The 25,875-nt window shown below is 48.1% G+C and overlaps 1 protein-coding gene across 7 annotated transcripts in view; it reads left to right on the top strand.

Annotated features, from left to right (window-relative positions):
* Positions 1–25,875, top strand: part of PASD1 (PAS domain containing repressor 1) — a 97,262-nt gene that overhangs the window by 27,034 nt on the left and 44,353 nt on the right. Inside the window, exons 1-2 of one of the 7 annotated variants that reach the window (XM_083797166.1) lie at positions 22,024–22,125; positions 22,709–23,115. The exons of 1 other annotated variant lie outside the window; for it this stretch is intronic. The gene's annotated coding sequence lies outside the window, so the exon portion shown is untranslated. Of the gene's footprint in view, positions 1–22,023; positions 23,116–24,714; positions 25,095–25,529; positions 25,757–25,822; positions 25,845–25,875 lie in introns of those variants that run through there. 5 more of the 7 variants (XM_083797165.1, XM_083797170.1, XM_083797163.1 and 2 more) reach the window with 5 other exon arrangements.

Here is a 25,875-nt window from a genome sequence, read left to right as displayed (position 1 = left end):
GTACTGTATGCAGAGAGACAGAAGCATCCACTTGGATGCAGTTAATGAAAAGCTTGGCTTTTTTAAAGTCAGAAGAGGGCTGTGAGACAGACCACATCACATTCACACCAGCTCTTGGGCTGAAATAAGTTGACAAAGCTGAGTTTTAGCATTAACCACATTCTCGTGTGTGTGTGTGTGTATATATATATATATATATTTAATCCTAAATTATTCTGATGAACAGTAAGCAATAAAGGCAAATGAATTCCAGAGTAGACTTTTTTGGCAACCCCAGGGAATGATTAACCAGGCTGACAGTGAAGTTTTGGGAGCCCGCAGCAGGCTATCTCCATGTCTGTGGCTTTTGACTGTTTAATTTTCCCCCATGAAGCACTAAATTAAGGAAATTAGCTGGGAATTGGGCAAATCAGCCTTTGTTGAGGGAGTGTTTGAACGTGGCTGGGGCTCCTGCCAGTACGTGTGCCTGTGGGAGCTGCTGCAGGGGCTGGGGGTCACAGAAAAACTTCTGGTGCTGCAGAGGGACCCAGCCTCCTGCTCAAAACAGGGCTTGCTTCGAGGGCTGGGCTCCACGTGGCGATGAAGCCGTCCCTGTTTGGCCCTCTGTCCATCAGGAGTTTGCTTCGAGCTCTGGATCCCCCGCAGCTGAAAGCCTCTGCCTCAGTCTCGTAGGAAATGATTTCATTCCTCTGTCCTTTGTGGCTTGGGGTTTTCCACAAGCAGGACACTTGCCTCTGCTCCTCCGACACAGCCAGAGGTTACTGAACTGCCCACATCCTGCTAAAAATAGGAGCTGGTGGCTCCAAAGTACTTAGGCACATTTTCATTAGCGCATGCTATGAGCTTTCTCCCAGCTATCCCAGCCTATTAATAACAGCTCCAAAGCCTTGGGTTTGCCTGAGTGTTTAGGAAGATTCACTTTTTCCAGACAGGGGCTCTTGGCGTTTCTGTGCTCTGAGATCAGAGCTGCGATCCTGCTCACGAGCTCGCTGTTAAACACGGGGGGCGCTTTGCTTGTGCCCCCCTTTCTCCTGCTCTTCCCCGAGGGGCACAAAAGCATCGAGCAGGGCACCCCTGTCACTTACCCTTTTACCAAGAAGTGACCACAGAAAGGGGAATGGGGGAGAATCAGAAAATTTGGATGTGTGTTAAAGGGTAGGAAACAGCAGGGAGAGGGAAGAAATAGCAGGAAGAATAGAGCGGGGAAAGAAGGTGTCCTTTTGTTGCAGAGGGATTAGCTGGAGTCAGCTTTCAGATACTTTTTAAATGAGGCGTTCTCCTGGAAAATGCAGGTCCTGATCGATTATGAAACCCTCAGGGATTTTTGAGGTCAGAGCCCCCATGGGAAAGGGGAAAGCGAGACCGAGCAGCGGGGCCATGTGCAAATCATTTCATTACCTCCCGGTGAGAAGTGGGGGCAGAAGAATTCGTGGAGTTTTGTTTCTGGTTTCAAGTAAAAATGTTCTCTTGTTATTCCTACACGTGTCATTAAAAAAAAAACCTGAAGATGGGTGGTTTGAGGCTAGGTAATGAAGGTAGTCCCGGGTGATTAGTACAAATAACGATGTGCAGATGATGGAGAAAGGAGTGGATCCGCAGCAGGTGCGGCTCGCCCAGACCCGTCAGCCTCAGCATCCCTGCCCCGCCACCTGCACTTATCCTGGGGGTCAGCTTTCCCCTTTTACCTCTCCGTGAGACTCGGGCCGCCAGCTTTTTCCTCCCCCTGCTGCTTCCCTGCCAGTCTCTTGTGCATCCTTGCAGGTGCCCGGCCCCTTCTGCAACCTTGTAGGTGAGAGGGTTCGGGCTGATTCCTGGCAAGCTGTGGAGAAGCCGCCCTATTTTTGGTCTCAGCATTACGATTCAGCCCCTGCTCTGGCTCTGCAGCCCTGTTGCTTATTTGCATTTTTCTGTACACGGTTCTTTCCATTTCCACGCATTAATCTTTCTTTGTTAAGGCTCTACCCCACGCTGAACAGACAGGAGGCACAGATGGCTTAGTGCGGCTTTTTTTTACTTTTTTTTTTTTCTGCTCTTGATTTCTACAGTTCATTGAACAGCAGCAATGTTTAAGTTACATAAACCTCACATATCTTTTATTTTCAATGGAAATTGCACTTGCTTAGCCTAACCCTCCACTAATCGCCTTGTGCTCGAGAACATTTCAACTTTATTTTCCAGTTCGGCATTTGGTTGCGCTGTGGAAAGGATGGCACTTCCACTTCCACTACAGAAATAATCCCAGGCTGGTTAGAAAAGGGAAGATTATTTGGTTCCCTGGGGGATTATTTTAGGATGTACTTGGGAAGTCTTTTTTCCTTGGCACTTGCTTAAACAGCTTGATGGAGAGGATGCAGTCCTAGCTCACGACGATGCTCCCAGGCTCGGGATGCCCAGGCAGCACCATACTCTGGACCCGGAGTTTTACCCGTTTACAGAATACAGTAGAGATGTCCCCATGCTTGTTTCTTTCTCGCCACTCATTTTTCCCTGAGCCTGGTGACATCGGGCTTGTTGGCAGTGACATTCTCCTGTGTGGGGAGGCAGGGCTGGTGCTCAGGACCGCTCTGTGCATTGCTCTTTTTTAAGCAAGAGCTTCTGCCCCCACTCCCCGCGCTGCATGTAGTAATTGGAACTGATCCATTATATTTTAAAAAGCTGGGTAGAGGCCTGATCTATAAAATACAGATCTGTCATACAGACAATGTAGATTTTTAATGTGCTCAGCCTTTAAAATCTTGTGTTTTGACTTTTTTCAAGGTTTGCTTTTTGGCAGTTCAATTGCAGCGCACACTGCTGGGGCTTATTTAAGGTGAAGAAAGGACATAATGTACTTACAAGTGTAAATGATGTATGTTTATTCCCCTGAACTGAATAAGTGGCAAACCCAGAAGGTGAATAAGATAAGCTTGTCAACCAGATACTCTTAACTTTCTTTCCAGCAATTAAGATAAGGTTCGTACCTCCCTGTCAGCTCTGCCATACAATAATACCAGGTAGTCGTGCAGCTCTTGTGCTGATAGAGGATGCTGAAGGCACTTATCCCAGCTCTGCGATGCAGAGCCCACTCAAGTGGGATGGCAAGAATTTAATATAGATTGTATTTTCTATTTATATTCAAAAATGGCCAGCTTCGTTACACAGGGCAAATTCTAAATAGTTCCTCTGAAGTCACAGAGCCTAAATTTACTCCCTCAATGTTTGATGAAATCAATGTCTCTCCAAAGTGTTCTCGGAAAGCTGACTAGAATTTCTCGTTTCTAGATGAGTTTGCTTATGTTATTTCAGAGGAAAATATTTACATATGCAGAGAAAGAGAGGGGGGATGAGAGTTCCTCTTTCCAACCCCCGGCTCCCGGAGGCGGCGTGGAGCTGGATGCGGCCGGCGGTGCAGGGTGCCCGGCTGTCGTCCTGGTGCGATGTCCTGGTGGCTCTGGAACAGAGGATGAAATGCTCTGGGCACGTTTGGGTTTCAGCCACCACCACCGAATTGCGTGGAGGTGATGGACCTGACTGACCCACTCTCAAGTCCATACATCTACAAAATACTTTCAGTAAAGTCTTGGCTGCTGTGGCACAATCTCCGTTGGCTTGAACTCCGCTTGTACCCATTCCCTTCTGAGCTCGGAGATTCGTGTTTTGGCACATCCCCTTGAACAGCTCCGACCAAGTGTGAACGGAGGCACGGAGCCGTGCTGCAGTGCCGAGGGATTCCCCGCAGCAGGCTGACCCTGCAGCTTCCCGGGCGGTTGGGTTTGCATTAAGGTACAACGTCCTTGTGCTCACCCACCACTTATCCAGCCCTCAGCTGGGTTAATGTGGATATAATAATGGTAGAAAAGGTTTCCGCAGCATCATTAGGCACAGTCCCAAGGGTGCTGGTGGTGGCACAGTGATGCTCAGGAATGACTTCAGCTCCCTCTTATGCCTCTGTGCAATATTTGGGTTTGCTTTTACCATCAGCAGCCGAGAACGAGCTGCTGCTTCTGGCTCCCTGCTTCTTCCATCTTCATGGTAGCGGCCAGTAGCTGCTCCTGTCCGTGTACAGCTCACTGAGAATTTGGTTAACGTGACATATTTTTCTGCCAGACCATCAGAGGGAAAGGAAAATGAAGGTATTACCAGCATTCTTGTTTGTTGTCTCTGTGGCAGTGAAAATAATATCTGGGCCATGCTATGTTAGGTAATCATAGAGAATTGTTATTAGAAGCTTACCTGAAACATCAAAAATAAAAAGAAATAATTGCAACCCAAGCAAAACTGGGGCCAAATCACACCATCTTTTCCTGTCCGTTTCATAGAATCATAGAATCATAGATTTCTAATGTATTTGGATGCACTGCAAAAATACTGGTCTTTTCGTTAGGCAGATTGCTTCTCCTTTTCTAGGAAAGCAATGCAGGAAAATAAGATGTTCCTTCCTTTTCCAAATTACAGAAGCAAAAAATGCTATCTTTGTGCAAGCTGACTACTAAAGTTTTGCGAGGTTACTACTGTGAATGCTGCTTGAAATGAGACCTCAAGCCTTGGCCATATATATGTATTTTTAAAGTTCATTACTATTTGAATACACAGCAGGACGGATTCAACACACACTTCAGAATAAAATGCACCATCAAAGCACAATCTCCTGTCTGTCACACAGGAGTTGTGAAGATAACAAAGTAAACCTGCCAGCAATTGCTCTTTTGCAGCAAGTGCTGGTACATTTTTAAGCCACTCGCAAGCCTGTTAAATAACTGGCCATCTTTTAAGCTCAGGAACCCTGGAGTGTAGGAGGCAAATAATTCTCAGGGGGATTTAACACAGTTATGTAAAATAATCTGAAGCCATCCTGGTTGCTCCAGAAAGATTATAATTAAGCAAGTTTTTTTTTTTTTTAAATGTTTGCTATCATCAGTTGATTTCTCTTTGTACCAAAACAAAACAAAAGTCTTGTTCTCATTTGTTTGAGAAGCAGTTTCTGTTCCTCTCACAAAGGGGAAGAGGTTTTGGACATGCTGCTGAATGCGCTGCTGAGAAGCTGGATATTTATGACACAGAATATATTTTGAATAGTAATTTTTAACATCTGATTATCCGTTCAGCTCGAGAAGCCCTCGTGCTGGGCTGCATACAAAGGGCTCGGTACCCACAGCCGCCTGTGCGAGGGCTGCCAGGCACAATCCCTTGGGTCGGTTTTCAGCCTTCCTGCTTGCTTGGCTTGGAGTTGGAGGACCAGATTTTTTCTGTAGGAGCCCACGGCAAGTAGATTTTAAAGCAGCCCTTTGGCATCCTAATGCATAGCTAAGAAGTGCGCAGAGCGTGACCTGTGTGCCTGGCCCACGCCGTGCCTCCATGCTGGCCATCGCAGCAGGGTATGGATGGGGCTGCTGGACCTAGCTGGGACTTCTGGACTTTGTTACCTGCTAGCTTAGCCCATTCCTCTCCTCTCCTTCCCCCCATGTTTATTGTGCCCCCTTGTTCTCCCCGGCCCTCCACATGACAAGTTTTCCCCTATCCTGGATACAGTAGGCTCTGTCACGGGTTAAAGAGAAAATCCATCGCTGTGCCAGCTGGACTGTGGGGAGGCCGGCTATATGTGCCACTTCGGTAGCTGCCACGCATGTGATGAATCCGCAAACCTCAGAAGGAAACCCTCAGCTCGTGTTTGGCAAGCTCCTAACGAAGGCAGATAAGCCACGGTGCCACTGATGCTCTCGTGCAGTTGTGTGGTTAAACCACAGTGGCAGGAGTGAAGGGAACGCTGTGGAACATCCAACGGGTACCCACGTTTCGTGATGGAGACAGTGATGCTTAGCATGCCTCAACATCAGTAGTGCCACCATTTTTTTATTCCAGTATAACTAAAGCAGAACTTCTCGCAGGTGACTGTATTTAGGGTAGTTTGGATGCCCTGTGATACATTCACATATTTTCCACTGCTGAATGGAACCGAAAAAATCAGTCTGCTTGTTGCAGATGGTCTAGATTTCTGCATAGCTGCTTCTCTGGTACATGGGGCTTTCAGGTTTCGCTATTGATTAGAGCGGTCGCTTTTCTAATTAAAAGGATTCCCAAGTCTAACTATTGACTTGGCCAGTAAATGTGCCGGGTTATCACTGATAAGACGCTTTAGTCAGAAAAATATGTTACCTTTTCTCTCAAAAGAGGTCAATGTAACTTGAGTAAAAGAGCGTCCTAAAAATCAGAAAACAAGCGAAGGAAGTGAGAAAGTAGGAGTCAGGCAAATGCAGCTTATGTAATTGTGGCAAAACAAGTAGGACAGGGGAGAGACTCGGGCAGCCAGACTCAGGGAAAGTACAGCTGCACGTGTGATTCCTGTCCGGGGGCTGCTTTCACTCAGCAGAGGCTTTATGGTTAAAAAGGGATCAACGCACTCGCCCATCGTGAAATGACGGTGGTGGTGGAAGTGTCTCCTTTAGGATGAGCTTTCACAGGGCTTCAGCGTACAGCTCTTGTGGCAGATCAAAGCGGGTGTTAGAGGTGCGCTTCATCACCTTCTTTAATTTATTTCTCCCCCCCCCCCCCCCCCAAAAAAAAATTTTGTGACAGCATGAATACTTCAGTTATGGAAAACAGAATTGCCTGCCATGAGATTGAAGTTATCGGCAGCCACCTGTGCCTTGCCCGACAAGCTGCTTGGCCACAGGTAACAGTGAGATATCACAGAATGCCGGCACGGTTTGGCCTGGAAGGGATCCTTAAAGGCCATCTAGTCCAACCCCGCCGCCATAGGCATATCTTTCACCGGGTCAGGTTGCTCAAAGCCCTGTCCAACCCAGCTTTGAGCACTTCAGTCCGTGCAATCCTCATCTGAGCACGGGAACTGGAGTCTGACAGAGCTTCTCTCCTTCTGCTGTTTCTAGGAATGACCCTAGACGTTTAGCATGGAATAAGCAGTGAGATTTTAAATAGCTGAAGTCAGGTGAGATGAGTCCTGCCCCAGGGAAACTACATTCCTCGGGGTAATGCATAGCTAATTACCCTTGCTGGAAGCAGTTCACACCTATGGGCATAGGTCTTGTAGGTGTTTCTCAGATGTGTTGTGGTACTTATGGGATTTGCAGCATTTTATTTGTATACCACATCCATCACCTGGGGATGTGAAATTCCTGCCTATAAGTGTCAGTAGACAGGTATGCTTCTGGGCGAACAGAAATGAATGTACATCAGCAACAGAAACATAAACAGGCAGTCTTGGCTCTTGTGTTGTAATTTGCAGCTTTGCTTGGGCTCAGGGCACGTTTAGGAACAGGCCCCGTGGTGCTGAACAAACACAAAATAGAAAAGCAGTCAGAGCTCGGAGGAGTTTCAAGTGTAGGACAACACGAGAGGCAATAGGTAGATCCCTGAGCAACAGAAGTGCAAGATATGCAGGAGGTTTGCAGAGGGTGGCTCCGAGGGGCCGTACTGAGCCGCTGTGGCAAGTCAAGTCGGGCCTGTCCTGAAATATGCTCCTTCATAACCAACATCAGGACTGCCAACAGTAAGGTCTTAGTAAACACGTACACTTAGAGAACAATACGTAGAAGAAGGGAGCATGTCTTTGGACACGCTCTCTTCACGTCATTAAATGGCCTTTTTTCCATTCTTCACCTCAATTTTTTCAACCTCCCTTTCCTTTCAGAGAGCTTTTCCTTACACCAGATGACTTTTTCCACTTCCTCGTATAAATTTTACCCTTGTCTCCAGTTCTGAAGTATTTATAGCTCAATGGCACACATAACCATTGGGCATACAGTAATTTCTCTTTGAATACTTTCCATATCTCTCCTGTGTGCTTTTCCACCCACACATGTTCCATTGCCTTATCCCCAAGGATATCTCTATTCCTCCTTTATACTTTTGGTTTCTCTATTGTGTTTTTCATGCCTTTCTTCTTGATGGGCTGGGTGTTTTTGCACATCACACAGCTTGAAAAAAAATTGCCCTTCAGACTCTTTTCTTGAACCAAATCCTGTTCATCTGATATGCACACAGACTGAAATTCAATAATGAGTAAAAGAACGGCCCACCTGCTGTGGGGAAACTATTTTGCAGGTTTGAATGGGACAAAGGCCTCACATTGGCCTCCACAGAGGAATTAACTTCAGCCACAAAAAGTCCTACTGGTCACAATGCCAGTTTTGACCTCTAGGGTTGTAACAGTGTCTAGACATTTTTGTTGTTGGCATTTTCTTTCCTATGGTATTTTTGTACCAAACCAGAGAACTGTAATTCTTTAGGGTCTTTTTTTTTTCTTTCCAAATATTGACATGGCTTTTCTGATGAAAAAGTAAGAATAATGGTGATTCACATTTTTTGCTTATTTTCTTCCTGTTTCTGTTTAGTCTTGTAAAGTAATATAAAGGGAATGGCTACCCCTGGCAAGCACATTGCTCGTTTCTATATGGACTATTAGAGTCATGCTTCAAAGGACAAAGCTGGAAAGATAAGCGCACAGGACTGAAAGCAGTGACTCTGAACAAGACTTTAAGAGTCACGGTTAAATAGCCACAATGCTGTAGTTAGAAGGAGTACAATCAGGGATATTAAGTTGTATTACTTTTTGTTATTTGGCACTCACTGCAATGCTGATGCAAGCCTTCCTTTAATTCAAGAAGGGTGATGAAATGCTGCAGAGGACTTAGAGAGACTGAAGGACTGGAAAATGGGTATGTTGGTGAAGGACTCGAGGACTTCCACCTGGCTGGGTTCGTCACCCTTTTAGGAGTGACTTGCCTGCAGCCTAGAAGGGCCAATATTCCCAAGATCAGTTGGCCGGTATTTCCCAGATCAGTTCAATTTGCGCAGATCATTGTGGTTCATCAAGAATTGGGACATATCTTCTTGTGCACCTCTGTGTGCAGACAGCATATAGTGGCCAGTGTTCATGTGCCATGCTAAGTTGGTTGTGTATCAACAACAGACAGTTGTTAGACAGTTGGTCTAACACTGTGCTTGAGCCCAGGCTCAGGAGGAGTTAATCCTGGCATCGTGTGTGCTACTTTAAAGCCCAGAGTTCAGGTGAGGTGACCACAGGAACAGTATTAGCTTTTATAAATGCTGCAAAGAAATATAACACCATTTGGCCTGATTTTCAAAGATACAGAGCACCAGCGATGAGGTGAAATTTGCCTCGCATTTCTGAAAATCAAGCCATAAACTAATTAAACCCCTGTATCCCTATCTGCTGAGTTATTTTTCCCACTTAATCTTACAGGGGAAGAGAGAAGTCTTAGGCTTCTCAAAACTTTGCAGCAAGTTTCTGGCATGATCTGAACTCTGAAAACCCTGGATAATCTTCCCATCACTACTCCTTCACCCTCTCTAATTAACTCTGCTTTCACATCACCAATGCAGTCTGCTATATAACACGGACCACACAGATTCCAGGAACAAGCCCCAAGAATACACCCACCTCCATTCCCATCCAGAGCTGCGCTAAGCCAGCCACGAGCACATCCTGCCTTTAATTACACCGGAGAGGTCTTGGTGATTTGGTGTCCTACATCAGTATTAGGAAGCTTGGGCATTGAATTGCTATAAATCAAGAGCTTCGCTGCTCTCACAACAAGCCCAGTGGGAGCCTGGCTTCCTCAAAGAGCTTAATTAAAGAGTGCTTATTGTTAGCTCACCCCTGTAGCCCATTAGAGCTCCACAGAGATGTCTGTTCTTCAACATCATTGTGAAAAGTGGGACAGCCCTTGCTTCTTCGGAAGGTCTGTGTTCCTAATCACTTCCTTACGTGTCAATATGGTCCTGGTGATCTTATGGTCATGTTGCAATTAGTTGCTGATAGGTGTGAGCAGGGCATATCTGAATAACTGTTTATGGAGATGCTATTGGCTGGACAGTTATTCAACACAGCCATAATTTTCCACATAGTATTTCTCTGGCTGTCTCTCAGCGTGCTTGGAAGAGCAAGATCAACGTGTGACATTTCCAAAATTGCCTTGTTTTTCCTCAGAAGCCTGTAGGTTCTTGCCCCCGATAAATGCAACCCCTCGTGGTTTACAGAAAGTGAGAGGAACTCGGGTTCCCACCTCAGTAAAAATTCAAAACATCGCTCAATTTTGGCTTGAAATCCACGTCACAGGTTCCGTGTCCGTAGCGTAAGTGGGCCCTCATCAGCCTTGTCCACCTTGAGTGGGGGTTTGTTTGTGCTTTAATATGAATAACCGCCAGCTCTAAGATGCCGAGCTGCACGGTTAGAGGAAGGGGTGGGAAGGGAGCAGTAATGTTTTAGGGCTGGGCCGTCCGTTTGGGTTATCGTGTGAAGAGAGGGCTGATGTTGTCATTTGGGTTTGACTGGCACCACCTATGGTGCAAGGCCACTCGCAGAGCGGTTCCCAGGCCTGTCCCATCCCCACCCCACGATATTCTCTGAGCTGTGCGGAAGCCATCCTGCACAGTCATTGCCCGGTGCTGAGAGGGAGCTTTTTAATTTGGTTGGGAATGGACACTTCTCCGCCTTGCCAGGGCAGAAGTGGCCACCTCCCTTGACGCTGGGCTTGGGAGGCGTTGCGGTGGGGCATGTTCTTCTGCTCTGCCAGGGCATTGCACAAGGCCCGGCTCTTCTGGCTAACCCACATCTCAGAGGAGCTGGGAGGATCATTGATTCAGGTTTGTCCATTACTAAGTATTATTTCCCAAGGCGTTTATGAAGCCGTCCTACCTCCGAATTCCAATCTGGGTAAGTCAGAGATGTTTGGGAGCTTCAGAAGACAATTTGGACAGCAGAAATGAGAGGAAATCTCACGGATCTCGCTGTACTTATTTCGCATGTTCCTCTTACAACTTTCTCATCCTTCATGATTGCAGGCATGAATCAATCTAGCATTTATTTTATTTAAACTCTGGCCAACTAAGTGTGCCAAGAAGATTAAGCAGAGAAGTGTAGGCTGTCATCCTGCCGGCGGCTGTATCCAATGCAAAACTGACTTCAGCAGAGCCATCTGATAGACAGGAGGCTCTTTGCAGTGGTATTGCAAGGAAAAGACATGTCTGATTTTTTGTTCTTCGCTGTTACAGAGGTGTTTTGTGAGCTCGCTATGGGAACTCACATCCTTCACTGTACGGGAAGCAATTCACAGCTTGCTTTAACCATGTGCATCAGCGCTGCCTTCCTGACGCGTGCTTTCTGTCTCTTTCCCAGCGAGGGAAGTAAGTGTTTGCAGGATCCTCACGGAGGAGGAGTTTGTCCGGAAGACAAATTGGTGCTGGAAGGGAAGCTCTGCCTGTCAGCAAGTTACATGCTGCAGTGTGTGAAGCTGGCAGTCACTTGCTGATGCCTCATGGCTCATATGATGATTTGTCCAGAGTCCCCCCACCCTGATGCTTCACTGGGATGTTTTTGTCCAGATATGGATCTGTCCAAACACAGATTTTTTGGCTGTCTTTGGGTACAGGTGAAGAAATGCTGTGAATCCCGCTATGCCCTCACCCAGTCCCGGGATGGAAAATCTCCCCTGGCTGCAGCCCTGAGCGGCAGGCGAGCAAGAGAGCAGAGTCTCTGCAGAGCACAGTGCACTGTGCCTGAAAAATAGGTGGGTTTCTGACATGAGGCAAACTGGTGGCTTCCCCACAGCCACGTGTGGAGATGGAGATCCCCAGAGACGTGGCAAAGGGAAAGAAAATGTGGCTTTGGTCCCCTCATTGTGGAGTTGATCTGGTTTTGTGAGGTCTGTGGTGGAGGTGGGCTCCTGGTTTTGAAGCAGAGGTGCTGAGCGGCAGAGGTTCCTGAGTAGGCTGAGAGAGCATCCCCTGAGACAGTGCCCAGCGACTGAAGGGATCAGCTCTTGAGCAATGTGTGTAATGAGTGATGAAAAGATAATTGTCAGCTCCTTTGGGCACAGTGGTGTATTTATAGAAACAGCCAGACACATCAATCCAGCCCTTTTCATCAGGCCAAACCTCGCTCTGTTCTCTGTTACCAGAGGAAAGGATGTTCCCCTGGTCTGTCTGAGTTGCTAAAAATATCTAGGGATGCTCCTTCTGTGCCAGTACCTACAACTCGGCTTTGCCAGAGTGTTTCTACCTCAGCAGTGTATTTGGGCTGTTATGGCCCAAGGAGGGGAGCCAACACCCTGTGTAGGGCAGCACACACAAGTCATTGCCATGGAGAACCAGTATCACTTTTCTTCCTCTGCCTTTATGTAAAACTGCACTTTACTGATGATGAAAATACATTTAAGCGTCACCAAATTCGCGTGGAACGTAGCCAAGCATGGGACTGAGGTGAAGAGCAGAGGCACACGCATTGCTGTGAGGCTGATCTAACAAGCACAGATCAAAATCCAAACTATTCCAGCAGCCCAACTTTTCCTGTTCAGGCACTACTTCCAAGGATGGAGTGCCAAGGTAGCTTCCTCTTGTTGGCTGCAATAGCTGTGGTGGTGGAGGCTGCCTCTTCCTCTATTTTTGTGCCTTTCTTGCAAGCGGATGACTGTGTTCCGCAGGTGCTGAAATCCGGAGGTGATGTAGGTTAGTGCTGTGCTTGATTGCCCTCCTGACCGATATGTTTTGTGAATGTTATTGTTGAGTGTGTTAGTCATAGGTATGGCTGTGCCACATCTGGAGTTATTATCAACAGAAGAAAAGCCCACTTGTGCTGCTAGGTTATATAAAATGGAGAGAGCTTGAAAGACATAGGGCGATAGCACTACTATTATCTTTGTAGCTTTACGCTTGTGTGAAGGAGAGATTTAAAATTGCACTTACATAAAAGGGCTGCAGGCATGAATTGAGGATGCTGGGTTGAGCTTCAAAATGAAGAATGTTTAAGTTACTACATTTCTACCTTAAAAGCAACTAATAAAATAAATGAACATAGCTATGTATTAACTGGAAAGTCTGGTCTGTTTGAACAAAAAGCAGTCATTTAGCTCAATTTGGTAATTGTATTAATAATGGAAGCCTAAATGTAGTGATTTTTTTTTCTTTTTAACAGAATTTACCCTGTTTTGTGTTAGTCTTCAACTGGCATTTAATAGCAATAATATTAATAATAATTGTTATTATTATTAATAATATCCTTGTAAGGCATCATAGGAAATGGCCTAATAGATTTTGCCACAATTCACCCTAAAAACCTTTTTTCTGCCTTGTATCTACGGGAGAAGAGATAATGTAATTTCTAGTAATTCTGGACGGGAGGCAGAAGTTCTCATTTCCAGTGAACTCCAAAATAATTTGACTGAGACCAACGATAACTCTTAGAAATAGTAACTCCCACCTTCACAATGCTTTATCGGTGTCAGTGAGTACTTCCCCGTACAAGAATAGCTCAGTAGTTATTATAATGGCAATTTTAATGACAGGTTGAATTCTGAATGCTTTCGCAGATGGAAGTGTCGTGTTCAGTGTTGCACTGCGAAGGTACTTCCTAGATACCAGTTTCAGGATTAGGTTTATTAGTTTTATTCTGGAATTGAATGGATTAATTAACTGGAGAATGCGTGGATCTTCTCTTTGTATATGATATTTACTCTTCTCTAGTATCCTCTCTACTTCATGCCTGTTCATCTGGTGCATTTAGGTCTCAGCTCATCCTTTTAGAGAAGGATAATGACAGGCTGCTCAAGGCTGCCTACATTAGACGGTTGCGTCTAGGCTGATTGTGTCCCAAATTGAAGGGTATCAATTAATTTTGACAGGGCCTGAAATAATTTAGTTCATCAGCACCGACCTGGTAAGTTGCACCAAGTTCAAACTTGTGGATCTGTAAAAAAAAAAAAAAAACAAATCATGAATTCCATTCTGTAAGGGTAAAGAGTGAGACCAACACTCTGTTTGGCCTGGTGGTAACAGTAATGGCAGCGTGGTGCATGGGATTCTCTGTAAGGTGCTGATGGCTATGCGCCAACATCCCGCCAGCCCAAAATGCAGTGGCATGAGCCTCGGGTCTCTGCCCTCTCTCCTTCAAGTCGCCAGGACTCTCTCTATTGTATTCAGTGTTTCACACACTTGTGTAGTTCCATCAGGGAACCCAGTCAGCCCTGTGAGTTGTACCTATCACCTTTCACTGTAAATTGGCAGATTTCCCCCTGGTAAACTGACTGAGCGAGTTTCAAACCTGTCGGCTCGGCCTGTCCCTGTCCCCGTCCCCAAAGAAGACTGGACTCTGCCAGCTGCTCCACGTACCTGTCGTACACTCCAAAACGAAGGTTTAAGACTCTGAGTATAGTAAATGTCATGGTATTCCTTCTTCCTAACGCATAATCAAAGCTACTCCTTCCTCCCCACTTTAACCAGATTATCTATAATAGTGAGTAGGATGAGATTTTCCTTATTATTTACTAAAATAATACTGGCAAGAAAATACTGGCTGTATTTTGCATGATCACTTCTCAGTGTAAAATACTGCGAGGCTAAATATATTCTTCTAAGATATGTGCTCTGGGCATCTGTTTTCATGCTGCGTTCTCTCTACAAGCTGCACAGAAGATGCCTTTCTTTGACATCAATGTATGCAGCGTGGGTAGATCTGAGAGGAGAATTCTGCCTGAAGATTTCTGTTGTCTTTTTGTTCAATCAAAGGATATGGCTCTAATTTCTCCCATTTGTAAACTGCACACAAAATGTAGTCGCACGCTTGGCTGGAAATCTCAGTTTTTACCTTTCAAGGTATTCTAAAAATACTGCTCAGGCCCTGCAGCCCCCAGAGTTTGAATCCAGTGCTCTAAGACACAGGGTAGCCTAAAAGAGGGTGCACTCCTCATTGTGCACAGCTATTGCCCTGTGCTCCCTGGAGAAGTGGTTTGATATTCACAAAGGCTTAGCTCTCATTACAGTTTTGCCCAGTCTGTCTTTCATGAGGACAAAGGAACAAGGGTCCCTCCTGTCGCCATTCTGGGAGGATTTTTAGGAAATCCAAGTTCTCTCCTCCCCCAGGTTCTCGAAGGGACACCTCTCTGCTTTCTTTGGGAAGTGCAAGCAATGCCAGTTTTATAATGGAAAAACTACCAGCCGTTTGTTCAGCTTTATTTTTCCAAGTGTCAGCCTTATGCAAAGTTTAACGTGTCTCCCCTGCAGGTCAGCAGCACATGTGATTCCACAGAGCTCTCCAAGGCAACTCTATTCAGTCTTGGAGGTCGTGCTCAAAGTGACCATCACGAGTAGGCAGCGAGCCCCACTCAATCACTTTTGGGCTGTCAGAAATTCAGTGCTTGTTTCTAGCATTGTGTCTGGGTTCTTGTCTGGCAGATCCATCAAAATTTTCCTTTTTTTTTTATTCCTCCAAAAGAGAAAGCATCCTGATATTCCCTTGTAGTTGTGAGCAATGGAAAGCCTACCCAAAGAGGAAAACAATTCTTCCAAGGCTGACAGAAGAACACTATCTCAGATGCCTCAGCTCTCCCTGTCATCCTCAGGAGGAGTCTGTCCTGTGGATATCCAAGTTTCCAGCACCCAGAATGTAAATGTATTTGCCTCTTCTTGTTAGTTACTTGTGCAGTCTTTCAACTCTGTAGCCTTTGTGTGCTGGGGAGGCTGAGCACACAGACCGCTGCTTTGGTCTGCTAAAAGAAAGCTGGCGTCGGCCTTGGTGCAGACATTGTGATGAGGATGGCCTTGACATTTGAAGTCGGCTCAAAATGACTCAGTATAAGAAAGAACCGGGTTCAGAAGAATAGGTTCCACCTGCTGATCCCGAAAAGGACCCAAAACAAAACAAACAAACAAAAAAAGAAAGAGCCCATTCTTTATTCTTCTTACAATCAATGGGGTAGAAGTGAACCCGCTGATGTACTGGGTCTGAAAATCTGAATAAAAGCAAACTTTGCTTGTGGACAACAGAAGTTCTCACAGCTCCTTCTCTTCCCCGGCATGTCAGCACAACCTTAGACTTGTCAGGACTGGGTTACAGCCAGCTTGCCCTGGTTCAGGCCCTGATCCTGGCAAGACAGTAGGTAAGCCGATCAACCCTTCCAGCCAGCTCCAGCAGCCAAGACCTGAAATAGAAATGTACAGCTGAAGGCTGGATATGCACTGGGAGATCTGCAGTGTCCTCCAGGGGGAGGAGGAGGAGGACACCTTGCTCTGAGATCAACTCATTGCTCTCTGCCCTCAATATGCTTTGGTTACTGCTAGCAAAAGTGACTAATGTCCGCGTGGGAAATGGGTTTTGCCCAAGGCGAGCAGGAAATTACAAAGCTCAGCCCCTCAAGCTGTAGGTCTTCATTGTAGAGGAAACCTGTTGAAAAGTTGAGGCTTCCCCAACCCCACCACAGGCTGTGACTCCAAACTTGTGTACTGAAGTTTAAAGATTTAAAAAAAAAAAAAAAGACTTAGGACCCATGTGAGCTCTGTAAAATAAGATGCTCTCTCTGCTCTTAGGGGCTGTGGCGAGGAGACCCTGAGGGATGTGATGGGACAGGCAGGGGCAGTGAGGCAGCAGCCCATTCCTTTCGCATCTTTAATTGAGAGGGGGCTAACCTGGCCCCAAGAATAAAATGCTGATAGGCAGTGAAGAAGCGCACTGGGGCTCCTTATCGCTCTGCGTATTTGACCCCGTCTGCAGTTTTTGACACTGGTTCTCATACCTCAAACCTTCCCAGGAGGCTTGTTCCATCTGATAAGACCTTGCTCGCAAGAAATTAGATATTTATTTACTGAAGGGAAGACAGCTATTATGGTTTCTGAGCTGATACAAACGTGCAAGCAGTGTTTATTAGGACAGTCTATTAGGAACTGTCTGTTAGACATGCGGCCCTGGTTGGGGAGCTGGGCTCCCTGGGACAGGACATGGCACAGGCTGGCTCTACCAGTGGTGTTTGAAGGCTCCAGGATGGCTTCTTCCATCTTCACCGCAAGACTGGTCTGCCCGAGGAGTATTTGTCCTTTCTGACTAAGAAACCACGCAGAGATGGTGGGCGGTCAGCATGGAAAAGAGCAGAGTGTGCAGACGGAGGAAAAAAAAATTCGAACAAAGTCCTGAAGCTGTTTCTTTGCAAAGTTTACCACCCCTGGAATCACCAGGGGTTAAAGCCACCAGTCAGGCACAACCTACTTGGCCATCAAGGCCACTTATTCAGATGAAATCTCTGTGTGATTTATATTTGTCTGTTACTCAGCTGGGGCAGCACATGAATAGCGTTTCGTAAGATGCTGTTAAAGGATATGTTGGCTCCTTACAGTACGTATTGGATTGCACATCTTTAGAAACAATGTAAAATAAGGGGGAAAAAATTGGAAAGTAAACTATTGCCTCCATATGTGAGTGGAAAATAATTTAATTATGAAATGAAGCTGCTATAGAGCACTGCCAAGAGGGCAAACAAATGAGAACTTCACCAAAAGGAGAAAATTGTCAGTCTTTCAGTGCATAACCATTTTGTTCTGAACAGCAGCAATTATGGAAATGTGCAGAAGAGTGTTTCACTGATGATAAATCTGCAATATGTCAAGCAATATTTGAAGATTCATATTTAATTACTGTGACTGCACAAATTAAACAGTGGAAAAAAGTTGTCAATGCTGTTTTTTAAAGCAGGGAAATGGATCTGATGCCAAGAGCAACATGGTTAACGTCGGTAACTAAAAGAGAGAGTTTCCCCACGGGCTAAACCTTGTGATGAAGAAGAGATGTCACTTATTATGCACTTTTGAACATGTTTGGAAAGGTTAAGAGGTAAATAGCCAGAACGATTACAGTCCAGGTCGGTAATGGTTTTTTCAGCCATATATTTCATCTGAGCACATTCTTTGTGTTCTGAGTCGCTCGTAACTCTTGATGACGACTTGGTGGGGCTTTTTTTCCCCTCCGGAAATCATTTAAATCACGGGGAGAGCCCACAGCCTGCAGCGCCTCGCACCCTCTGGTCGGAGGCACGGATGCTCTCGGCGTGCTGAAGTTATCCCTGCAGCTGCTCTGCCCCGGCGGTGCAGAGTCCATAGTGCCATCCCACCCTCTTGCAACGAAAAAGTTGTGCTAGGCCAGCCAGCACTGCTCCTACTTTTGTACTCAAGCTTCTGTACTGCGTTTTCAGACACACACAGAACTCGTATTCGATAAATAAAAGTAGGACGTTCTCCCTAGATGTTACCCTAATGGCCCAAGTGGCACGGGTACAAATGCCAGCCCTGATACTGCTGTGCTGTGGGGCCTCATGTAAGCTTTCTGCCCAATTTTCTCATCTGTAAATGAAGCAGAATGTTTTTTTTGGAAAGATTACCTTTGCAAAGTGCTTTGATATTGAAGTGCTATGCAAGAAAGCGGTAATAAATAGTATTAGACACCAGACGATGTCACACTGTAAAACACAGAAGAATAGTCAATGTGCCTACAAACCCCGCACTGAATCGCTGTCAAGGACACCGAATTTTGCAGGATGCATGAATGGGAGCGTTCCCTTCTGAAGATGCTGCGTGTGAAGGAGGTTGCAGGCTGCAGTTGTCATGGCGAGTATTCACATTCCCCATAGCAACAGGAGCGGTAAAGGACTGCATAAAAAGCTGCATTAAGTGACCAGGGCACAAGTTAATTCTCTCATCAGCATCCTTAACTCAAGCACCCTTCTGTAGACGAGGCACTCCACCAAAAAGCAAGCCTTCCCTTCTGTTTGTGACATGTTTCCTCTTGGTGGTTTCATTATGATTCATCCGCCGGTTGCTGCGCCAGTGACATGATCTGTGCCGCGGACGTACTGCTGCGTGGTGCCTGAATTAACGGGAGGAGATGATGACGGGGCAGCAAACCCGCAGGGAGGGCTGTTTTCATCGCACTTTGTGCGAGTGCTGTCTAATGCAGGTCAGCCCAAGTTCTGCAAGTGAAAGGATTGAAGCTCTACAGGAAACAATGCACTTTTTTTTTTTTTTAATTATTTTCAGAGTCTCTCTCTCTCTTGTTTTTCCGCGGTTGAAATGGCTGCTATTCTGCACTACTGTTGGTGTTAAAGGCAGGCAGGTGTATTAAATGGGCAGGGGGGACGAAAGATGTGGGGAACAAAAAGATGCCTCTAACACAGCAACTACTCTTTATTTCTTTATTAGTGGTGCTCCAAAGCAAGAGGATTTTTTTGCTTTAGTCAAAAGAAATTTGTTGTAAAACACCTTTTCCCAAAGCGTGGTTTGCGATTCTCAGGGAAGCCCTGGTTTGGTCTGCAAAGCCAAGTTGTTCGTGTACTGTGCTGAATGCAGAATTGTGTACAAAGGTGGGTGGCATTCATGAGAAACACTTAGCCTTGATGGAAGATGGTTAATGCAAAGCAGCTAGGAAGCATTTTTTGGAAACCTGCCCCTGGAGGCAGCCAGGATTTGGCACGGAAGTGACCAGCAGGACCTGCTGGTAAGCCAGGCAGGGATGCAGTGGAAGGGCTTTGGGTCTGTGTGAGCAGGGTGGCAGCACCTACCTGTCCACATGGGCACCACAGTGGGGACAAGAAGAGAGACAAACTGTCCAAAGGAAAAAAAATCCAAACTTATTTCCCACAGGTCTTGCTTCTGCAAAACGTCACGAGTGTCATTGCTACGTGTGCATCAGACTGCTCTCTCTCCAGTCCCAACCCCTCATTCACAAGCCCTGACCAAAAGTGACTTGATATTCCTCTCTAGATGAGGAAATTCGGGCTGTCTTGCATGCTCACTTTCTGTGGAAACACAAAAATAAGACTGCTTGCAGCTGCATAGCACAAACTGATATCACCAGGTTGGAAGATGGGGGTTGTTGCCACTTATGTCAACTGGCTTTTTGCAACATGGCTGGCGGATGAAATCTGTCACAGTGCTAGTTTCTGGCGTCGTAGTCAGTTCATTGATGATGTTCAGCACCTCCCCTGTGCCCAGAAAAACCGTGCACATTTCTGTGAGTAGAGAGCGCAGTAACATCCCACGCAGTTCTGTATAATTATTGACACATTTCAGTATTGTTTAGCGGTGAAACGTAGTGGTAAAGGCTCGCAGACTTGCATTTTAACTTGCTTTTGTTTAGGTATGAGCTCAGCAGCACAGCACCAGCAATGCCTGACGCTTTCGGTCTGCCTTGCTCCCAGGGTAAGATCTCTGCTGAAGTCGGGTCATTTGGTTTATGCATATAGAGATCGATTTAAACATGACTGTGTTTGTAAAAAAAGAAAGGCAGAAGGAGAACAGTGGAATGTGCCCAAAAACTGGGTTGACTTCAGTGCACTTGGGATCAAGGACATACGATTTTGTTTCTTGTTTGTATCCTAAAAGACCATTATGGGAGGCGTCTGGAGAGCTGTGCTCCGGGCCGGTGTCCCTTCTAGCTGGTGTCCCTTCTAGCTGGTGTCCCTTCTAACTGGTGGGCTCTGGTGTCGGGGGTCCCTCGGGACACCCAAGTTCTGTCAGAGACCCGCCGGCACAGCTTGTGCCTGAGCAGCCACCGCCTGACACACATACGCTGGCTGGCTGTCGGACTGCGCCTGAGCTTTCCTTGGTGGTTAAGTTCATGCAACTGTCTGTGGTGAGCGAGTCTGCGTGGTACCAGATGCATGCACAGATACGTACCTACACAGCGCTTTGTCAGTGTTTGCCACTGGGTGTGGCAGAAGGACCGTCAGCCCCACAATCATCCAGTGGTGGGTTAAACCCAAGAGCCCAGCCTGCTCTCTGCTGGGTCTTTCCGCTGCCTTCAGAAGCCCTGATTTCATTTCTTGTGCTGGTCGCAGCACTGGGGAAGGACTGCACTGGGCACCTTGCCTTGGAGAAGCAAACTTTGCCTTCCCACCGGGTGAAATCAGGCGATTGCTTCTCCCTGCACCCCATCGCACGTGGCATTGCAGCGGGAGCACCCCACCAGCAGGGTGCCGTGTGCCTGCAGGTGCCAGCCGTCCCAGTGCCACTCTCCTTCCCAGTTACCCGGCTGCTGGAGGAGATTAGGATGTAGTTGGGAGCCCTCTGGCTGCAGACCAGCCCGGGCAGAGCAGAGGAGGTGAATGTTAGGAGCTGGCAGTCAGACAGAGGGCAGGGATGGAGGCAGCTGCCGCTGTCCCCGTCCCAGCACACTGGTATGAACAAAGCATCAGCAGAAGTACGACAGGAAATATCCATGGCTGCTGAATCCAGGGGGATTTGGCCCTTTAACAAAACTATTATTGAGTTTTTATTCTATGTCTCTGCTCATGAGGCCCCTCAGTGGCTGATTATACTAATCAGAGGTGATTATTCCCCATGCCCACTTAACCCGTAGTTAAAAGCAGCAGCCTGAACTTGTCGTCAGCCCAGCCTCCAGAAGATACGAACCCAGGATCAAAGCAAATGAATGCATAGGTACATTATCCTATGCTATCAAGCTAAAACACAGCTGAAAGAGCTTTAGAGTCGGTGGATGCTCACAGAAGGATAAGAGAAGAAGGAGGTAGCCCTTCATGCTTTTACAAGGGTTTTTTTTCCCCCACTTTTTTGGGTTAGGCAGAATAACAGGCCACAGGAATTCTTATCAGAGAATATTTTACTCCAGTTAAGAAAGAACAATTTTTCCTTTATAAAAATAATATTCTTTGTTTGAAGCACGATTAGCCACATTAAAAATACTCTTTTTCCTGGCCAGACCTCTGACTTCGGCACCTCTCAGCTTTCCAAATACATACGAACGTGTTCCACATGCCTGCAGATGGGCCCACTGATCATTTTCTGGCCATGCTGCTATTCTAGCACAAGAAAATACACCCCAAACCAGATATCTCTCTTGCCTCTACAAGAACCATCTGCAATTATTTTCTATAAAATAAGGAGCTGGATGATGGAAATTAAAATGGTTGGTCCTGAAAAGCTTAGTTGGAACTTTGTACCTAAATGGTGATTAACTCATTTGTACCCCTAGTCCTTTTAAGCAGTTGCATAAAGATTCAAAGTGGCACTCAAGGATGCTCTGTGGCACAGCAAGGAGCTCCTTCCAGCTCACAGGGATGCAAGGTTTTACACCAAGGGGGAAATCCTGTTCACACTGGAGTAAATGTGGTTTTGTCCCTGCCTTCAATGGAGTTTCCGTTCCCTTTTCTGAACCTAAATGAGAATGGGATTTTACCCCTCTTCTCACGTGATTGTGGTGCAAACCCAAACTTTATTTTTAAATCTTTTTAGGGGTGAAAAGATGAAGGCAAAACTATATAAGCCTGGAGAACAGATGCATCTCCAGCGGGAGGAGCAGTCCCATGGTTGCAGGGTGTTGCCTGAAGCAGCGAGGTGAGCTCTGAGCAAACAGACCCCAAAGAGCAGCAGCAACGTCCGTGACTTCTACGGGGCACAGCAGAAGTCACCACAAAGCCTGACCCCGGTTGTCTTACAGGTGGCACAGGGCAGTCTTTGGGCACGGGGAAGGTTGTAATGCCACAGAGGGGAACATGCACGGCTGTTTCCAGGAGCTTTTAGTGAAACTTCCGAATTCACAAACGTGCTCGGGCCATCAGCTGTTAGATAAGAAACTGCAGGGACAAACTTTCACACTGATGGACTCTTGGGCAGTATATTTTTCATGTTACAAGTAAATGCGACTAAAACATTCCAGAAACTTCAGCTATATTCTCTAATTTCAATAATTATTCATCTCCCAACTTTGATTTCGTTAAATAACCAATGCCATCGTTCAGAGTCGAGAACTTAATCTGCAGGAAATTCTGTCTTCAGAGAAGATCAAAGTAACTTCAGGGGTGTTAAGCACGCACCTACAGCACTTGATCCTGAGAAAAATTAAGTGCATGTTTAAATCAGCCTGTCCCTTCTCACTGGTTCTGTGCGTTAACCTAAGCCTCTGCCTAAACATTTTCAGTGCCGGGATCAAGGACCCACAGAGACCTCCATGCTTGGAAAGCAGAGACCTGAAAACGTAACATGCAAAGACACCAAAACACCACCAGGCTGCGAGGGAAGTACCTGTTCATTCCTCTACACCTACCTACACCATAATAAAAGATTGAAAGTCTCCTCGGCGATATAAACGTGGAAGATAAGTGCGTACAATAGAATGCAAAGGTGAAATAGCCCTGTTTATCAGGCACAATTAAAATGAATAGAGGATGACTAATAAAGAGGCAGTTTAAAATCTTTACACGACGTGGTATCAAGGTAACAGCGTTGTGCAATAGTACAATTCACTCCCTGTCCTGCTGGCCTCACCTCGGACGCCTGAACCACATCCCGGAGAAAGCTGCACGGCACCAGCCCCTGCGGATCAAGGCAAGGGTGTTTGTTCCACTTTGTTGTCTATATCCCTCGCTTTCCTTTCGGTTTGGGTTATCGCAAGCCTCACACCTATAGCTGATGCAGGAGAGCATCATGTTGAATTCCCAGGCATGCTCCAGAGCGAGATGGGGCTTGGGTGCTGGTTCTGGACTTAGCACTGTGCAACGCAAATGTTTCCTGGCTATGGTGTGTAATTTAAAGGCTAATTTGGACAACCCTTTGCTCCAGATGAAAGACCAGGCATGGGAGTGGGAGTGTGCAGACTGCAGCCCAAGTTAGCCCTCTATTTCTTCATTTGTGTTCCTCCTTCATGGTCCCTGCTGGACTGCAGGGTTCTCCAGTGTGCTGGGACAGCCTGTAAATATATAGATATAAATACACGTATTCTTTGCTGGTTTTGTTTTCTGGCCAAAACCAGTCTTCTTTTTGTTTTATAGCTGCTGACATGGCTTTGCAACACAGCATTGTTAAAAAATAACAAACAGCTCTGAGGATATGGCAGCTATCGCAGAGAACAGCTAACGCTGCCCAACGCCGCAGCTTGCTGAGCAATGCAGGGGTTTTGTCTTGTCGAAAGGGCTGCTTCGCCCTTCTTGTTTAACTTTTGGAAGGTTCTTAGTGTAGTGTTCTTCTAACAAAGATAATTAGCGTCATCCACACGAAAACTCTTTCAGCATTGCCACAGGAAGAGCAGTCCCTGCGCTCGCCCAGCCTGCTGCCAGCTGCACCTCTACCTGCCAGGGGAGTTGGTTGAAACATTTGGAGTGGAACATGATTTCTGGTCAGACAGTCCTGTTACTCTGATTAACGCGTGGTGTGATATTCCGGAGGGTTTTGCAGCATCATAAGACTGTTGATGCTGTTTGCTGTGCCTGCCGGGCTTGCAGGATGGGGGTGGCCAGGCCGTGACTCCAGGCTGCAGGGATGGAAATGTCCCAGACACAGAGGTGACAGCAGCACCAGCACGACCTGGGGCCATTGCTGCGAGCCCAGCCCCTCTGCGGGTGCTCAGCTTTAAGCACCACACCTGCAGAGATCCCCCAAATGCCCCACATGCAGGCAGTGGCATCCTCCAAGCAGCTGCCACCCAGATCAGCAGGCTGCCCTGCACAGACACATCCTAACTCAAGTGAAAAGGAGAGAAACTCCACGTTTGCCAGCTCTTTGTGCCTTGCCTGGAAGAGGGCAGGAAGGATTTTCCTAAATGGACCAGGGAAGTGCTGCCCCGTTCCATGTGACAAGGGTGCGTGCCTCAAAAACCTGCTCTCGGGGGGAAAATGAGATTTGCCACTTGAGGCACAGCCACGCTGCCTCGGCTCCACTAAGAGGGCAGAAATATTACCTGGGTGCCAAGGTGCCTGCTGGCTTGTCCTCATCAATAACAGCTGGTGCTCCTCTGGGGTATTGTTTCTCCTTCCTCGGTGGCACCGGCTTTATACTTTGCCCTGTGGCAAAGCCTTTGGTCCGGTGTCCCCTTTGGGTTCTGCTTCTGTCCCTTGGGGTCTGGTGCGGGGCCACGCAGGAGAGGGAATCCTGGCTGAGCAAAGAAAGCTGGGAGAGGGCCACGGGCAGGGACATTGGGGCCTGGGGGTGCTGCCCAGGCTGGAGGGGGGCATCTGAGGGGGGCTAGAGGGGCTGAAACAGACCCTAACCTGTTTGTAAGAGGGTGTGCTGCTTTGAAAGGGGGCTTGCATGGTACGGGTACCTGCCGGGGCTTTAGTCAGGGGTCCCGGCTGTGCCCCCAGCCTTGCTGCCAAGAGCCTTCGGTGTCCGGTGCTCGCAGAAATAAGAGAAACAGAAACGGAGCCCGGGCAGGCGGCTCCGCTTCCCCCCTCGGCGGGGCTGCGGGCTCGGGGCGCTGCGGGAGCGGGGCGGGGGGCGCAGGGAAGGAGAGAGAATGGGGAGAGCAGAGAAGAAGCCGGGCGAGGAAGGAAGCCGCAAACGCTGAGCCCGTGACTCACGGCGCGGAATGAGTAATGACGGCAGGGCACAGCGCGTTTCGGGCACGGGAGCGGGGCGGAGAGCCCGCCGGGCGTCGCCGGGGGGGGGGGGGTCGGGGAGCCGGCGGGGGCTCGGGGGTGCGGCGGCGCCCCCTGCTCCCGCTGCGCGCCCCCCGCACCCTCTGCGCGGCCGGGGCCGGTCGGGAGCCCCCCGGACCCTCCCCGAAACCCCCGGGGGCCGCTTGCGCGCCTCCTGCGCGCCCCCCGCCGCCGCCTCCCCCGGTCCCCCCCGCGGGTGGCGGCTGCCCGCGGCCGCCGGTGGCACCGCGGCGGGAGGAGGAGCGCGCCTGTGCAGCGCCGGGAGGACGGGCCCAGCCCGCGCCGCGTTACACAACCGCCCGCCGCCACCGGGCACTTTCACAAGTCCCGCCGCGCAGCGCCGGCAGCCCGCCCGCAGCCGCGTTTGCGCCCCCCCCCCCCCCCCCGTCCCCTCCCTCCCTCCGCCTTGCGCCTCGCTCCGCCCGCCCTGCCCCTGCCCCACTCGTGTCCCGTCCCCCCCCTCCCCCTCCCCGGGCCATGTCCCCCGCGGGAAGAGGCAGCCCGGGGCTGGAGGAGACCCCCGGTGCCGGGGGGGCAGCGCGCGGGGGTCGGGCATGGCACTGAGAGCGGCTCCGGGACGCGCAGCCTGCCGGACGGTACGTGCGGGGCGCCGCGGGAACGGAGCGGGGTCGTGCCCTCGGCGGGGTGGGGGACCCCCCGCCTGACACGTCCCGGGAGGTCCCGGTGAAGTTTTGGGGAGGGGAGGGTCGCCGGG

Source organism: Anser anser (genome assembly GCF_964211835.1).
Source record: "Anser anser genome assembly, chromosome: 13".
Classification (NCBI taxonomy): Eukaryota; Metazoa; Chordata; class Aves; order Anseriformes; family Anatidae; genus Anser; species Anser anser.
The sequence above is the reverse complement of the archived record's forward strand: the minus strand, read 5'-3'. Positions and strand labels throughout refer to the sequence as shown.